Raw genomic sequence first — 17,196 nt, forward strand, 5'->3', positions numbered from 1 at the left:
CTGAAAGATCTTCTAACACATTCACAGGTTATTTTAATACTTTCCAAATAAATGCCAGGGAAGGCAGCATTTATAAATAGCCTTCAAAACAGCTCCTTCACTTTCTTGGTAAATGTGCACCAGCTTGGCAGTGTCCCATTGTGCAGGGCCGGAGCTGGATATGATGAAATTCCATTGTCCAGGGACACTTGAAGCATAGTTGGTCTAACCCATTCAATGATTTATTAACTCAGTCCATGAACATGCAATGTGAACATATAATTTGGGGATGGAAAAGCTCATGATGGTACAATGCCATCATTGCCCTCAAAGAACTTACAATCTAATAGATGAGCTAGATGTGAAAATAGCTAAATATGGTCCCAGGGAGAAATAAAAGAGGGCAAGCTTTGGTGTTTGCCTTCATCTATAGTGAGCCAGCCCAAGATAGTGATTAGGGGTTTGGGGTTGCCCTGGTATGCATCCTAGCTGTGTTAGTTAGATTCACTTGTCAACTTGCCCAGGTGAGCATACCTAGTCTTGTTGCTGCGGACATAAGCCAGCGGTACGTGAACCTCATCTGTTGCCAATTACATCTGCAGTCAGCTAGGAGGCGTGTCTGCTGCAATGAGTGATGTTTGACTTAATTGGCTGGTCCTTAAATGAGAGATTGCAACGTAGCACTGATAAGCAGTTCGGCATTCCTCATCTCAGCACTAGCAGCTCAGCCCAGGCCTTTGGAGATGGAGAAAGAAGTCACCCCGGGGAAAGTTGTTGGAACCCAGGGGCCTGGAGAGAAGACCAGCAGAGACCATCCTGTGCCTTCCACGTAAGAAAGAACCTCAGTGGAAAGTTAGCTGCCTTTCCTCTGAAGAACCAACAAAATAAATCCCCTTTTATTAAAAGCCAATCCATCTCTGGTGTGTTGCATTCTGGCAGCTAGCAAACTAGAACACTAGCCCACGTGTGAATACCTAATTGTAACTGAGAAATTAAGAAATAATAAATTTATTATGATTATTGAATCATTATATAGATATTTTACATTCTATATTGTGCCCAGAAGTCAATACCTGAAATTACTGAAACTCAGCTAGTCTCAGCCTCGTTTATACTTACATTGTAATGGTTATTCTAGTCTAGTCTCAGCTCTATTTATACTTGATATTGTAATGGTAACAACTGCATCTCCCTTTGTTTGAACCCATAAAAACCCTGAACATCTCAGACTCAAGGAGACAGATTTGGGGGGCTAATAGGCGATCTGATCTCCTGCTTTTTGTGTAGCTATAAACTCTTCCTTTTTGAAACTCTGGTGTCACGGATTGGCTGTTACGTGCATTTGAGTTAAGAACCCACTGCTTTGGACAGGTATCAAATCCCAATGCTGACGTGAATCCCAGCCTGGGTGCGAATCTTGGTTGGGTGAATTGATTATCTTCTCTAAGCCCCAATCCCTGAACTCCAAAATAAAGATAACAATAGTAAAATATCTCACAGGGTTGGGTGAAGATTGAGATCATGGATATAAAACACATCGTAATATCTGCCATTTTAGAAATTAGTATTCCTCCATTACACTCACTTCCCTCAGCACCTAGCATAGAGATAGTCCATAGTAGGTACTTAATATTTGAAAAATGATAAATGAAAGAATGAATGAATTACTCGAACAAATTATTGTATGGGAATAAAGGTGGAAGAGTAATCGTTCATGATCAGAGGAACAAGATTTCTTAGAGGATGAGATATTTGAGACAGCCCTAAAGGATGGACTAATAACCAGATGTGACCACCCTGACATGTCTGGAGCAGGGTAGATATGCAGGAAATGAGGTTGGAGGCTTAAGAACATGTGGAGTTTTTCTTTTAGGAAAAAGAGGCCAGTGGAGATCTCAGTGAATGGGGTGACCAATCCACTAGGACTTATCTCCTCTAAGCTCCAAAATGTCTCCATGTGGCATTTTCGAAAGTGCCATTTTGGTTCACTTCTGAGGAATGAAGTGGTGAGGGAAGACAGCAGACGGTGATCAATCAGGAGGCCACTGTGATAGCTCATGAGAGATTACAGGAGACTGAATGAAGGCAAATGCAGAGGGGGTGAGAAAGCGAAAGTGTATGCAGAGATATCCAAAAGGATGGATGGGAAGTAGGGAGACAGAGAGGAGAAAATGAAGGCTTTGAGGTTTCTCATCTGGCCAATTGCCATAGCCTTGGCTAGAGAGAGATCGTTCTTAAACCTCATAAAGAAAATGGTGCATAAACAAAACAATTGCTCATATTTCTCCTGAATCATATAATCCTAGACTGTCATGGTGGATGAGACCAGCCTCCCAAGCCTTTATCATCCGCTTCATCAATTTTGCTCATCTGGGACCTAATTTTGAAGCCGTTTCAGCACACCTCACTTTTAGAAAGTGAGCTTTCACTTTTTGAAAGCTTGTCCTTATACCAAGTTACAATTTGTTTTCCCATAATTCCTGCCCCTTGGCCCCAGTTTTGGTTTCTGGAAACACACAGATCAAGTTAGGACACTCTTCTTCAAGACCTTTACATACAGTCACTCAGCTTGCTAAACAAGAATGCTACCTTCAGTTTTCTAACTGTCCATAAAAATAACATGCTAGACCTCATCAAATCCTTTCCTGAAATCAAAATACAGTGTGTCTGCCTCTCTCTGTTCATATTATTAAACCACCCTCCCCATCCACGCACCTCCATTTCTCACGAATATGGAGAAGGTCTAGTTACATTAGCGGTCACAAACTGGACCTGGTAACTATTGAGTCTTGTACAGGTGCTTGGTAACTGTTTAATAATCTACGCTAGAATTTTGTCCAAGATCATCCAAATGACTGCCCAAGTTCAACTGCAAAGAAAAAATTGTTCTTTGTTTCTCTCACCCAGCCACAACCAGTCTCAGGAATAGATATGCTCCTTTGGGTCCTTCACCTCACAGTGTAGGATCTACCCAGAGGAATTTTGAATTTAATGGTCCATCTCATGATATGTTCTTTGTATGGGTTGTTCAATCTCATCACTGGGGTTCCTGCTCAAATATCTCCCCGACCCCCAAAGAAGCCCTTCCCTGAATACCTGTTTGGGACTCACCCCACCCCCAATCATGGTCCCATTGCATTGTTTTATTTTCTGTGTAGCAATTAAAATGATCTGAGGTGATTTTGTTCCATTTGTTTGTTTACCGTAAAATACACGCTTCCCGAGGGCAGGGATGCTGCCTTGTTCCATGCTGTAGCCCCTGTACCCAAAATACCACCTGCCACGAAGTGGGTGCTTGGTGAAAACTTGCTGAGTAAGGGTAGAAACAATTACTCCCTGCCTTAGAATTCTAACAGCCCAGCCTCCAGCCCTTTCTGCTTCCACAAACTCCAGGATGACGTTGTTGCCTTCTCCCAAGGTTCCTGTCACATCCACTTTGCCAAGCAATTTTTCCTAGTTGGTCAAAATTAGGTCCAGAACAGAAGTTCCCCAAGCCTCTTCCGCTTCTGGCTGAGAGATGAAATTATCAGCCAAGTTGAGCAAGGCAAAACGGATCAGATGCCCTGTGTGTGTCTGAGGGAAGCTCCCAGCAGTCACTGTCCCCACACTGTACCTCGTGCAGAGAGACTGCATTCCCTAGCTGTCTCTAACCACTGTCCATGCTCCTCAGCTTCGAGGAAGGGGCTGTGTCTCGTCTGGCATTGCCAAAGCACATTCACACCCTCCCTCCCTGACTCTGGTTCCTGGCTTTAATGACTGACATTGGACTGGGCTCTGATAAAAGTTCTAAGTATGGAGTTATAGCCAATGTATACCATCAGTTTCATGAGTCAGAAACCACTCAAACTACACAACTGGAAGTCAGCAGGGAGTCTCAAGGAAACTTTGGGCAGTGGGAAAGCAAGTGTCAAGTAAAGTACAAACACTAATTCTAGATTTGAAAACAATAGTTGCATAAGAAAGGAAACACAGAATATATTATTTGGCTCAGCAGTGAGAAATATGTGATGAGAATGACATAAACTCAACAAAAAATTATGGTGTTATTATTTGGAGAGAATGAAGGGATGGAGAACTGGAGTGATGTTTACATTAGAAAACAGAATCTTCACCCACTATAAAAGGTTAATAGATAATTCCAAGAAAGCACAGGTTAGCTACACAAGCACATTATTTGGGAATATGGGGGGACATTCAGAAGAAATAATGAGAAGAACTGGATTGGCTGCCTCTCGGGGAATAGGGTGATAGGGCAGAGATCAGCTGTTTGTTGGTGATAAACTTTTTAACATCACTTAAATGTTTTATCTATGCATATCTACTATACTTTGACATAAAATTTAGTATAAAAATCATTATTTATATTAACACAGGATGACAAAGACTATCTTGGAAGTATGCATAAGATGCTTGATATTTACTCTTAATACCATAATGTCTCTAATTAGTAAAGCTACAGAATAGGTTTATGAAGTGTCTTAATTTTGCTAGGGCTGCTATAACAAATACCTCAGACTGGTTGGCTAAAACAATGGGAATCTATCATCTCACAGGTTGTGGTGGTTTGAAAGCCCAAAATCAAGGAGTCAGCAGGAGCAGATTTCTCTGAAGTCTGCAGTATTCTGATTATGGTGGCTTGCCAGAAATCCATAACGCAATCTCTACCTCCATCACGTGGCCATCTGGGTCCTTCTGTCTCCCACTCCTCATGTCCAAATTTCCCCTGCTTATAAGGACTCCAGTCATATTGGATTAAGGCCCACCCTGATTCATTTGGCCTCCCCTTAGCTAATAACATCTTCAAAGATGCTATTTACAAATGAGCTCACATGTGCAGGGGTTAGGACTTGAACATGTCTTTGTGGGGGACAGGATTCAATCCATAACACCAGGCTAAGCACACAAGCCTATAAAAATATACCAGGAATCCCCAACATATGAATAAGACATGTTCCAAATGCTCATTTCTATTTTTTTAGCACCTGCATTGGAAAACGCCCTGATCAGCCCAACCAGGATAGAAAGCAGAATCTCCAGAATCCCAGTGTTGGCTGCCACTCAGGGTGTGGAGGGAAAGGGATGATGCAATATGTACCAGAGTGGAACTGGGAAAGTGGGCAAAATCCAGGAGAGAGGGGGTGATGAGGAGAGAGAAAGGAGACAAAAGAGGCAATGTGCAAAAATATGAGCGCCCAGCTGACTTTGGGGTTTTCCAGTGTTCCCATTATCTGTCTTCTCCTCTTCCAGCCTAAAAGCTCCTGGCAGGCAGAGCCCACACCTCAATCACATCTGAATCCCTTCGGTCTGACATGGGACCCTGCCCATGCTCCTTAAATAGCTGAACGCTATTGAGCATTTATTACTGCCACATGCTGTTCTAAGCACTTTCCATGTATGAACACATTTAGTCCTAACAGACACCCGATGAGGTAGGTATTATTATCTCCATTTTATAGAGGAAGAAACTGAAACCCTGAAAGATTCAGTAACTCAGACAAAACCACTTTGAATCCATCTGAAATCCTAGCTCTTAAATATAGTTCCCATCCTGGAGATATTTTGTTTCTCTTATTTATTCCCCACCATACCAATGTGGCTTCTTTTTCCTAGTTATAAAATGCAGCAGAAGGGGGGGAAAAGTAAGCTGATATTTACTGAGCTATTTTTTTTAATGTGCCAAGCCCTTTACATGTGCTATCTGATTGAAACCTCACGATAACCCTTTGAAGAAGATGTTATTTATCTCCATTTCACTGGTGAGGAAACTGAGGGTCATAGAAATAAACCTATTTCCCTAGGATCCTACAGTTGGTTAATTGCAGAGGTGAAATTGAAACCAGGTCTGTCTGATGGCCACACCCTCTGTGGCAACCAGCCCCCAAGATGGCAGCCAGTCCCCAAGATGGCAACCCCCCCAAGATGGCAGCCAGTCTCCAAGATGGCAACCCCCCCAAGATGGCAACCACCCCCAAGATGGCAACCCCCCTCCAAGATGGCAAACCCCCCCCGACATGGCAGCCAGCCTCCAAGATGGCAACCAGCCTCCAAGATGGCAACCTCCCCCCGACATGGCAGCCAGCCTCCAAGATGGCAGCCAGCCTCCAAGATGGCAAACCACCCCCCGACATGGCAGCCAGCCTCCAAAATGGCAACCAGCCTCCAAGATGGCAAACCCCCCCAACATGGCAGCCAGCCTCCAAGATGGCAACCAGCCTCCAAGATGGCAACCTCCCCCTGACATGGCAGCCAGCCTCCAAGATAGCAAACCACCCCCCGACATGGCAGCCAGCCTCCAAAATGGCAACCAGCCTCCAAGATGGCAACCAGCCTCCAAGATGGCAACCCTGCCCGACATGGCAGCCAGCCTCCACGATGGTAACCAGCCTCCAAGATGGCAAACCCCCCCCGACATGGCAGCCAGCCTCCAAGATGGCAACCAGCCTCCAAGATGGCAACACCCCCCATCATGGCAGCCAGCCTCCAAGATGGCAACCAACACCCAAGATGGCAGCCAGCCTCCAAGATGGCAACCAGCCTTCAAGATGGCAGCCAGCGATCCTACATCCTGGTATTTACACCTTTGTTCCGTCCCCTCTGTCAATATATAAGAGTTGGTCACATAGACCAATACAACAAAATAAAGTGACATGGATTTCTGACTAGTCTCTTTTTCAATTCAGTCCCTCAGGGGAAAGCCAATTGCAGGGGTAGGGGGGCAAGGATGTAAGGCCTCCTGCCAGGGAAGCACGCCATCTTGGATAAAGACCCAGTTAGCCCTCAGATGACCGCAGCCCCAGCCAACAACTTGACTGCAACTTCAAGAGAGACCCTGAACCACAACTACCCAGCTAGGCCACTCCCAGATTCCTGACTCTTGGAAACTGTAAGATAATGTCTGTTTTAAGCCGCTGAATTGGGGAGTAATTTGTTACATGGCAATAGAGAAGAAGTCACCTTGTTCTTCCTTTCTGATGCGGGGAACCAAGGACCAGTCATTTGTAGCAATGTGGCCTCCTTACCTCCCTGAGACCCCTTCCTGCTCTTTGGGAGCCCAGAGCTCAGCCTGGAACCTCCTTACTACCTATGGAAGACCAGCCACATCTCTGTGATAATGGCTGGTTCCAACTAAACCCAGAGCTGGCATTAGATAAATCTAGCACATGAGAGAAAGAAAACATTTTCTACCCTCGCATCCTGAACTGACCCCTAGGGAATGGCTTTGGTGACCTACAAAAAGGAATCTTGTTCATTCTTGTGTTTGTGATTCTGCCGCTTCAAGGGTATCACACAGAATGGAGCAGTTTGTGTGTTGGCAAAACTCTGGAAGTCAGTGTGTGTGAGAAATGTATGCAAAGCATTTCACCTGAGTTACTGCCGCCATGGACAGACAAGAGCACTTTCCCCAGCTTGCCACAGTCTTGCTGTTGCTTCCAATTTAAACCACCCCAGGTCTGAAAAGTGAGCCTACCAGGTCTTAAACAGTGATCGCAAGAGGGCTGTCAGTCTCCGAAAACTACTGTGAAATCAGGGGCTTGGCTAGGGGAGAACGAAAGGAAGCCACCTCATCTACCCTCTCCCTTCTCTGCCCAGCTTGACACCTCACACCCAGCACACACACACACAGTCCTAGGTGACCACAGAGGACAGCACATGTGCCCTTGTAAAGAGCCTGCTTGGGAATTTTAAAATAGAGGAGACAGAGGGAGACTTGTCTACAGGAAAGAAGAAGGCAGTGTGAGGACTGGAGCAAGATGCTGAGCTACTGGCTTTAAAGATAGAGGAAGAGGCCAAAGAATGCTAGGAATGCAGCTCCAGAAGTTGCAAGAGGGAAGGAAATGGAATCTCCGCTAGAGCCTCCAGAGGGAGCTCAGCCCTGCTTTCAGCCCAGTGAAACTGACTTCAGACTTCTGACCTCCAGAGCTGTAAGAGAACAAAAGCGAGAGTTGATTTTTTTTAAGGCCCTACTTGGTGCCAAGCATGTGGTCTGTTTTCTTGTCAGCATTTCACAGGAAGGCTGCTGGCTAGAACTACAATCACCATGTTTACTGACAAGGAAACAGGGCTCAGTGCTTGGAGGCCTCCTGATGGAGGTCCCTCAGCTATAAATGGCCACGTGTGGACATTACTGTGGGATGGTCTAACCTCCTTTCCCTGCACCCACCTCCTGAGATGGTCACAGAAGAGATCTAGGGGTGCAAAGGCCCCCTCAGCCCTAGCAATTTGGAGGCTACCATCCGGAGCCCAAGGCAAGACAGCAGGGCAGCTGATAGCCTTCAAGCCCACTTTGGACATTTGCCTTCTGTTTGACCTTGTCGAGCCTTTCAAACTTTGAGCCTCTGCTCCAGATCGATCACCTTAGGATGGTTAAGATGTTTCAATAAGATGATATACGTCAAGTGCCTGGCAGGAAAAAAAAAAAATAGCAATGAAGTGCCTAGCAGAGGAGATGATGTCTGTCTCCTTAGCCCTGCCTCTGAAGATTTTGAGAAGCCATGAGCATTAGAGGTGGAGGTGCTTTAAAGCCCTCCAATGCACTGTGGGAGAATCTGAGCAGAAAAGGTGATATACAGGGACTTTCTCTCTTTGGGTTCAACTGTCTCATCTGTCCAATGGTCCTAAAACTAATCCCTACATCCCGCGGAAACAGTGATGATCAAACAGAGAGCAGTAGGGAACAATCCCCTAAAAACCCTAAGGATCTTAACAAATGATGGTCATTTTTTTATTTAGTGCCCTGAGATCTCCAAGCCATCGCTCCAGTGACTGTAGGTCGGCCATCAATCGGGCCCAGGGACAAGAAGGAGGCCACATGGTTCCCAAGCAAAAACAGAGGGTGGGGTGGAAATCACTCCACCCAACACTGGCTTGAGTCTTGATCCACCCAGCTAGGACTTGCACAAGGTGGGAATGTGTGTCCTTAGAGGCAAGTTAGGTTTTGAGACTTGACTTCACTTTGAAGGTTTCTTGTTATGGAAGAAGCACTAAGTATGAGTATTGGAACCTTGTGTTCTGATCCCAGGTTTACCACCTACTGCCTGTGCCACCTAACTCCTTTGAGCCTGATGGTTTTTATCAGGATGTAATCAGCTAATGTGCATGACTGTCCAAGAGCTGTGGGCATGCATCGGTGGCTTGGCCCTTTCAGAACTGAGTCCGGGGTTTCAGAGTACAGCCAGGTCTGGTGACAAATTTGTTCTTGCTTACCAAGACATTGGGACATTACCCTTTGTGAAGTCACATCCCACTGACTGAAGGACTTCCCTCTCCCCCACACCTCTGTTTTCCAGATCTTATTACAGAAAAACTCTTTGATGGAGTTCTAAGCTCACTGTCACTGGCCCATCTGTCCCCTTCCTCATAGACAGTAACCAAGTTTTGAGTCCCACCATTCCATTGGAAAAGCTCCTGGAAGGTTATCCATGACCTGCAGCCTGCAAAAATCCGGTAGATAATTTTCAGTCCTCCTTTTTCACAAACTCTTAGCTGATTTTACCTCCTCCTTCTTGAAATGTTTTCATCACTCGGCATCTAAGACATCACTCTCTCCTGGTTCCCTCCTGCCTCCCTGGTCACTCATTTTCAGTGTCCTTTGCTTGTTTTGCCCCTCATCTCCCCATGCTGTAAACTACAGACTGCCCTAGGTCTTGCTTCTTGAATTGCTTCTCTATTGCATCTGTTTTTACCCCCGAGATGATACTCTCATCATATTCTGTGCTTTAAATGCATGGTACTCTGACAACTTTTAAATGTATATATCTCCAACGTGGACCTCTTTCTGAAATCCAGATTTTTATCTACAACTGCCTTCTTTACATTTTCCCTTGCATGTCCAAACATCTTAAACCTAACAAGCCTCAAAACGAACTGTTAATTTCCCCCTCTAAAACTTTCCTTCACATTTTGGAAACAGTGACTCCATTCCTCCAAGTGCCAAAACATGGAATCGTCTCTGTCTCCTCTTTTTCTCTTGCAATCAACCCACCAGCAAATCCTGTGAGCTCTGCCTCCAGAATGCACCCTGTGTCTGGCCACTTTTTACCTTGTCTACTTAAGTCCACCCTGGTCTAAGCCATTATCTGTGCTGCAGACCTGGATGACAGCATTCGCATCCTAATTGATTTCCTGACTTACCCTCATTTACTCCTTTTCATTCTATTCTCCACCACCCCCCAGCTGCCAAATAGATGCCTTTAAAATGTAAGTTACATTATGTCCCTCCTTTGTCCCAAATCCTCTGCATGGTTTGTTCCATCAATCTCCCAGATCTCCGCTTAAATGCCAACGTACTGATGACCCTTCTCTAACCACCTCGTAAAAATACTGATCTCCAACTTCCCAACACTCCCCATCTTCCTGACCCCACTGCATTTTTTTCTTCACAGCATGCTTTCCCACCTAGCATGGTATATATTTATTGGTTTTTGCCCCATGAAAGCCGACCCTTTGCCTTTTATATCCACTACTTTATCCCCAGCACCTACAACAGTATCTGATCAAAGTTGGTCAATAAATGTTTGTTGAATGAAAGAAATGAACAAATGACTTCCATAAGAGAAGGGCCAAAATAGAAGTGTGCACACAGAGCAGGACCTGATCATTCATCTGGGAAGGAAGAGGTGGTCAGAGCAGGCTCCTTGAACCAGGTGACACAACATTAAATTGTTGCGCAACAGTTTGAGAACCGCAGTCCAACACTGAAAGTAGGAACCATGCCTGGTGATGCCTGAACTTAATTCCAGTTCAAATATCCCCATTCACAGACATTGTTTTCTTCAGTGGAAAAGTTGAACAGAAGAGTCAAGTGTGCCTGACATCCAAACTCCTCTCACATAAAAGAGATCCAGATTATGGGGTTTCTTGGAAACGGAGGCTCGTGGAAGTCAGCACAGAGCAACTTCGGAGAGTGTGATTCAGCACACACAGAAAATGGCCAATAAGGAAGTTCATGAAAGGATTCTAAAGAAATCTGCAGGAGGCTTAACGTGGCTGGGATTCTCTTGTTTTTCTTGGAACGGCTGCAGCTGGTGGAGCTCTGAGAGAAAATAATCACACCCGTTTTCAGAGGGGGCATCCCTTTGGCTCGGGAGAGAGCAGGTTCGTTTCAGTGGCTGCCACTAGAGGTCTATTCACAGCTAGAAATGAGAAGAGTCATTCTTCCTGCGGCCTTTTCAGGGCTCCTCGGGCTCCACCTGTCCCAGGCTCTGCTCCGGAGGAAGCTGAGCTTCCACACAGTTACTGGTCCTTCCGCTGTGACTTTTCTGTTCCTCGGAGACCACTTGTGCTCCTTGCCCCAAATGCCACAGAAGGGCAGCTTCTTAGAAATGCTGGCAGTGGTTTGAGGCTGGAGAGTTCAGGAGGTGGTTTCTGGTCTGTAAATAAACATTTCTACATTCAGCAGTGGCATTTGCAATTACTCAAAGCAGGACTTCTTCCTTTCCTGCAAAAAATATTTTCCAAAAGTCTGCCTAGGAATTGAGTTGTTTTCATGCAAAAGGGTGGAGATCTCACAGTCTGAAGCATCCGATGGGTAGCGAGTTGGTAACTCTGAATGATACATCTGCTTCATAAAGTCATGCCTCAGAGTTGCTTTGAGTGGCTCCCAGACTAGTCTGTATATGAGTTAGAAGCATCAGCCCTGTGTGTTTTAGACTCCACTTTTACTTTACATGAAGATCCATTCATTTTCTTATTGTGGTAAAATTCACCATTTTAACCATTTTAAGCAGTACAATTCAGTGGCTTCCAGAACATTCGCCCTGTTGTGCAGCTGTCACCACTATCTAATTCCAGAATATTTTCATCAGCCAAAGAAGAAACGTTATATCCATTAAGCAGTCACTTCCTACTCTCCCTCCCTCCAATGCCTAATAAACACCAATCTGATTTCTGTCTCTGTAGTTTTACCTATTATGGATATTGCAAATGAATGGAATCAAACAACATGTGCTATTTCATGCCTGGCTTTTTCACTCAGCAAGTTTTCAAGATTCACCCATGTCGTAACGTGATCAGCACTTCATTCCTTTTTTGTGGCTGAATGATATTCCATGATATGGATATACCAATTTTGTCAGTCGATGGACATCTAGTTTGTTTCCACTTTTTGACTATTATGAACAATGTTGCTATAAGCATTCCTGCACAAACCTTTGAACATTTGTTTTCAATTCTCTGGGCTGTATACTTGGAGTGGAAGGGGCCATTCACTTTTTTTTCTTTTCACATGGGCAGGCACCGGGAATCGAACCCAGGTCTCTGGCATGGCAGGTGAGAGCTCTGCCTGTTGAGCCACTGTGGCCCAAGGGGCCGTTCATTTTTGCAGTTGACATTGAGTGTCTATGGAGTGCAAAGAGGAATAAGATATGGCCCCTCCATCCTCAAGTCAATTCTTTCCAGACTTTATGCATAACTAGTCATTCATTCAATAATTATGTACCAGATACTGCGAGTACATCTGTGAACAAGACAAGCAAAGGTCTCTGCTCTCATGTATCTCCTAACCAAGTGAGCAGATGGGAATAAAATAAGCAGAGGAGCAAATAACATCATTTCACATAGGATGCAGGAGGACTGGTTGAAGCTGGAGGGTTAAGGAAAGCCTCTCTGGAGTGGTGACATTTGAGCTGAGGCCTGAAGAGCAAGAAGGAGCCAGTCATATAAGGATCCACAGGCAAGCCATGAGGATATGTGGGGAAGAGCATTCAGAGCAGAGGGAACAGCAGTTGCAAAGACCCTTAGGAGGGGATGAGCTTGGCATCTTCAGGGACTCATGATTCACCTTCCTTCATAGCCTTCACTTCCTGCCCCCTTCCTGTCCAGACAGGTGCCTGTCCCCAAGCCTGTGGAACTCAAGGACCTCACTCCATTCCCTGTGCCCTGTGGCTACAATATCCTTAACCTCTTCCTTTCTACTGGCTCTTCTCAATGGCATTTCTACATGAATAAATATCTGACATTATTTTTTTTTAATCTACCCTCTCACCAACAAAATCCAAAGCACCTTAGATTTCTTTCTAGCCATTGCAGCTTCTTCTCATTTTCTACATGTAAGCATCTCAAAAGAAGTTATCTACACTTAAATCACCTTTTTCTTATTCCTCATCTCTCCTGAACCTTCAGCAACATGGTTTCTGACCCCACAAACCCATGGACACAGCCCTCTCCAAGGTCTCTTTCTGTTTACAAAATCTAGTGGGCTCTGCTCAGTCCTTATCATACCTAGCCTCTTGGCTATGAAGCATGGTCTTAAATGCTCCCTGCTCTTGAAGCTATATTTTATAAGTCTTAAACCTTCTATTCAACTTCCCTTTCTAGTCTCCCTGCTGCTTTATTATTGCCTATTTGTGAAATAGTAGTGTTCCCCAGGGCATATTTTAGCCCTTTTTCCTTCTCATCCTAACCATCTCCCAAGGTGACATCAAGTAAACTTCCATGGTTTTAAAGACTACTCAATCTACAGTACCCCCAAGGACATTTCCTCTCCAACTTAAATTTCTCTCCTGTAAAGCCAAATATTCAGTTGCCTACTAGAGAATTCTTAGTCACCACAAGGTACTTAATTCATATGTCCCAAAGGGGAGTCGTCATCTGTATCCCTTTCTGTCATCAACTAATCTGTTCACCTTCTTGGTTTCCCTAACTCTACTAGTTACGCTAACCAGTAACTCAAACCATCATCTTAGATTTATTCTCCTCTATCCCTTCTCCCAAACCCTGACATCTAAGTAGTCCCCAAATATTCTGCATTGTCCTACCCATATCTTGAGTCAACCTCCTCTACTCCATAACTCTTGCCCCTGCCTGATGCAGACTGTCATCATCAGTTGATATCTGCAGATCTCCCATCTCTTCCTTTGTAGTCAAGGCTTCACCTTGCTGCCAGTTATTTTTCCTGGGCTGCAAATCAATCCCACCATCCTCCATTTAAAATGTTTCATTGACTTCCTATTGCAAACAAAGCCAAGTCCCAACTCCAATGTAGCATAAAATGACCCCCATCAGCTGGACTCTGACCTCCTCTCTGGTCCCCTCTCCTGCTGATTCCTCACATCACCTTCTCTCCAATAGAAATAAACACCTTTGCTACTTCCTGAGCATGCTATAGTTATACATTTTGTCCTTTCTGCCTGGAATATCTTTCTTCATCTGACTTGATGTTCCATTCTCACCACCTCATCCTTTTAGAAGCCTTTGCCATTTTTATCAGCACTCCCACTTATTAAATGCAGCTTTCTGGGTTCTCCAGTCTTAAGACTATTAACAATTACCTTTTCTGGTCTGCAGGGCTTGGCTTTCTTGTTTGTGTCCCCACTTGGACTTTGAGCTTTTGTGGAAGGGTACATGTCTGGTCACTTCTATAATCCCAGGCCTGAGCACTTTCTGACAAGGTGTCATCTTGGACAAAGATGCTAGACCCTCTGAGCCGTAAGTTCATTTTTGCAAAAGGGAGCTAGTCCTACCCATCTTGAATGGTTCTTATGAGAATTAAATGAGGAACTCCTTAAAAGCCAAATAATCAAGCAAACAAGCAGGAACAAACAGCTCAGAGCCTGACTCATAGAAGGCTCTTGTAACAGTCAAGATCATGTGTTAATTTGGCTGGTTATGGTATCCAGTGTTTTGTCAAGAAAGCACTGGCCTGATTGATACTATTATGTTACTTCATAGATGGGTTTGCATCTATAGTCTGTTGATTTCATCTACAGCAGATTGCACTACAATCAATAAAGGAAATTGCCCTCAGCAATATGTGGAGCCTCCTCAATCAGTTGGAGGTCTTTAAAGCCAGAACTGAGGACTTTAGAGGTCAGAAAGAAAGAAGAATTTCTGCCTCTACTTCAAACAGTCAAGTTTTTCTGAAGAATTCAACTTCACCTTTATCAGAATTTCCAACTTATGGCCAGCCTACAGAGTTCAGACACGCCAGATTTTTTCAAAGTTTCAAGCTTGCAGCCTGCCTTACAGAATTCAGACTCAGCAATCCCCACAGTTGCATGAGTCAACTCCTATAATAAATCTCTTAATCTACATATCCTGTTGCTTCTGTTTCTCTGGAGAATCTTGAATAACAGAGCACTCAAACGCTATTACCTTTGTCCATGATATCATAGCAAGAATTCCCTCTATCCATCCACACCTGCCCCAACCTGCTTCTCCCAAAATCCCTATACTTCGAATGACCACATATCCAAATCACCAGGCTCTAAACTCCCACCTGCCTCCCATTTCTGCCCATATTCACTCATTCACAGAGTCCTGTTGAGTTTTCTTTTCACAATGTTTCTAGCAACATTCCTTCCTATCTATTTCCAAAGCCACTCCACCCCAGTTTAGGAACTGATGACCGCATACTTGGATTATCTCTGACGATCCCCACTAGTCTCCCTGTTCCCACTTCCCCAGCCTGCTCTAAACCTCCCTGTACTCCAAGCCACAGTAACTTTATGAAAATGAACAATTGCAAAAGCTCCCATTCCAGTCATGTACATACAGGGGTGAAATGTGGATTGCTTAACAATATCGAAAGTGGTCCAACCACCATATCAAAAGACTGCTGATTGATGACTTCCTGAAGCCAGAGAAATTCTTCTCTTCCATGTATCCTATTCAATATTTGTTCAATGTTATGAGTGAATTACAGAGAGGAAATGTTGACCAAACTGCAAATGACAAAAAGGTGAGAGGAATAACAAATATGATATATATTTTTTCCAACCTCCTAGAACATTGAGTAAAAATGAATAAGAAGATATTTGAGTACGTAAGGACAAATGAATTTTCTTTTTAGATTCCAAAAATCAATCGCTCCCATGCCAGACTGAGGCCCTCTTTGCTTGAAAACAGGTCTTGTAAACACACGAGGTCATGTGACTACTGAAAAATGGTGAGCCAAGTGACTTGGCATTGTAAACTCAGCAAGTCATGGACCCATTACTCTTAGCTCTGAGCAGCCACCATCGGGAGTGTGGGGGACCACATCTGAAGAGGAACATTGACCAACTGCCGAGTATCCTTGACAGAGCAATCAAAATATCGAGGGGTCAAAATACCAACAAGTGAAAATATACGTAATGAATCGAGGTCATCTCATTATATTCAAGGCCAGTTTTGTTCAAAGTCAGTAAAAAGCAGTCACCTGAAAGACAGACAATACAAAGAGTCACTTTGGCTGGTTTAAAAAATGGCATCTCCCTCTTGGCTGTAATCACTGCAATTGCTTCTACATTTGGGTAAAACTAAATATTCATTCAGCTACTGTTATTATATATTTTTCTGCATTAACTGAAAAAGTGAAACTCTACCCTGCTGTCAATCAGAGTGTGATAAAAAATGTTTCTAACAAAACATAATCGAGGCCATACTACAGCAGAGAAAATTACTTCTGAGAGATTGTTGCTTTCTCACCCCAGCCCTCTTTTGTTCCTCCTATCTTCTGAGCAGGGGTTTCTGAAAGCCTAGATTCCTGAATTGCCCCTGCTTCATAACAACATCCAAATCAAAACTGGCTCCGTTTCCCTCCTCTCCTAGAAACACCTAGCTGGCGGAGCCTCACCCTTTACTAAACCCCTCCCACTGCCATCTTATCAAGGTGCTGTGTATACTGCCTTATGAAACAAGCAGAATAAGCCTGTGTTTGTTTGCCTGCAGGTATATTCCTGATGATCTTTCACTGATAGGCTTTGATCTTATAAATATTAATTGAGCATCTACTATATGCTAAGCATCATGCTAAGTGATAGGAGAGTAAATAATAGATTACAGATAAGAAAACAGAAGAGACTGGGTCCATTCCAGATCTACTGATGACAAGAGGAAAAAAGACAAATAAGAAACTATCCAAGGTAGTAGAAGAAAATGGACCAGTCATGGACCAGGGCACCTAGTCTGCTGATTCATCCCACTGCAGGTCCCTACTGAGAGGACACAGTCAGATTCTGTATTAAGTGGTACAAAATAGGGGTGGACACCAGTTCCAAATAGAATCTCTATTGTACAGACGAAGAACCCATGCCTTGCATGACCTTGCTCTAAAAAGATGAGTTGGGCCAATTATAATTCTATTTGGAGATATTGAACTAAAATTCATATAGGTCAGTTCCAGTTAGCAATGAAATCAAAAGGACTGTCAAGTGTTACCACTGTGTAGAGGGAACTGGGTGGCCGTTATGGACCACTTACAACTGAAGATGGGAGGAAACTGACCAGCAGAGAGATGAG

The sequence above is a fragment of the Tamandua tetradactyla genome, chromosome 2, assembly GCF_023851605.1.
Source record: "Tamandua tetradactyla isolate mTamTet1 chromosome 2, mTamTet1.pri, whole genome shotgun sequence".
NCBI lineage: Eukaryota > Metazoa > Chordata > Mammalia > Pilosa > Myrmecophagidae > Tamandua > Tamandua tetradactyla.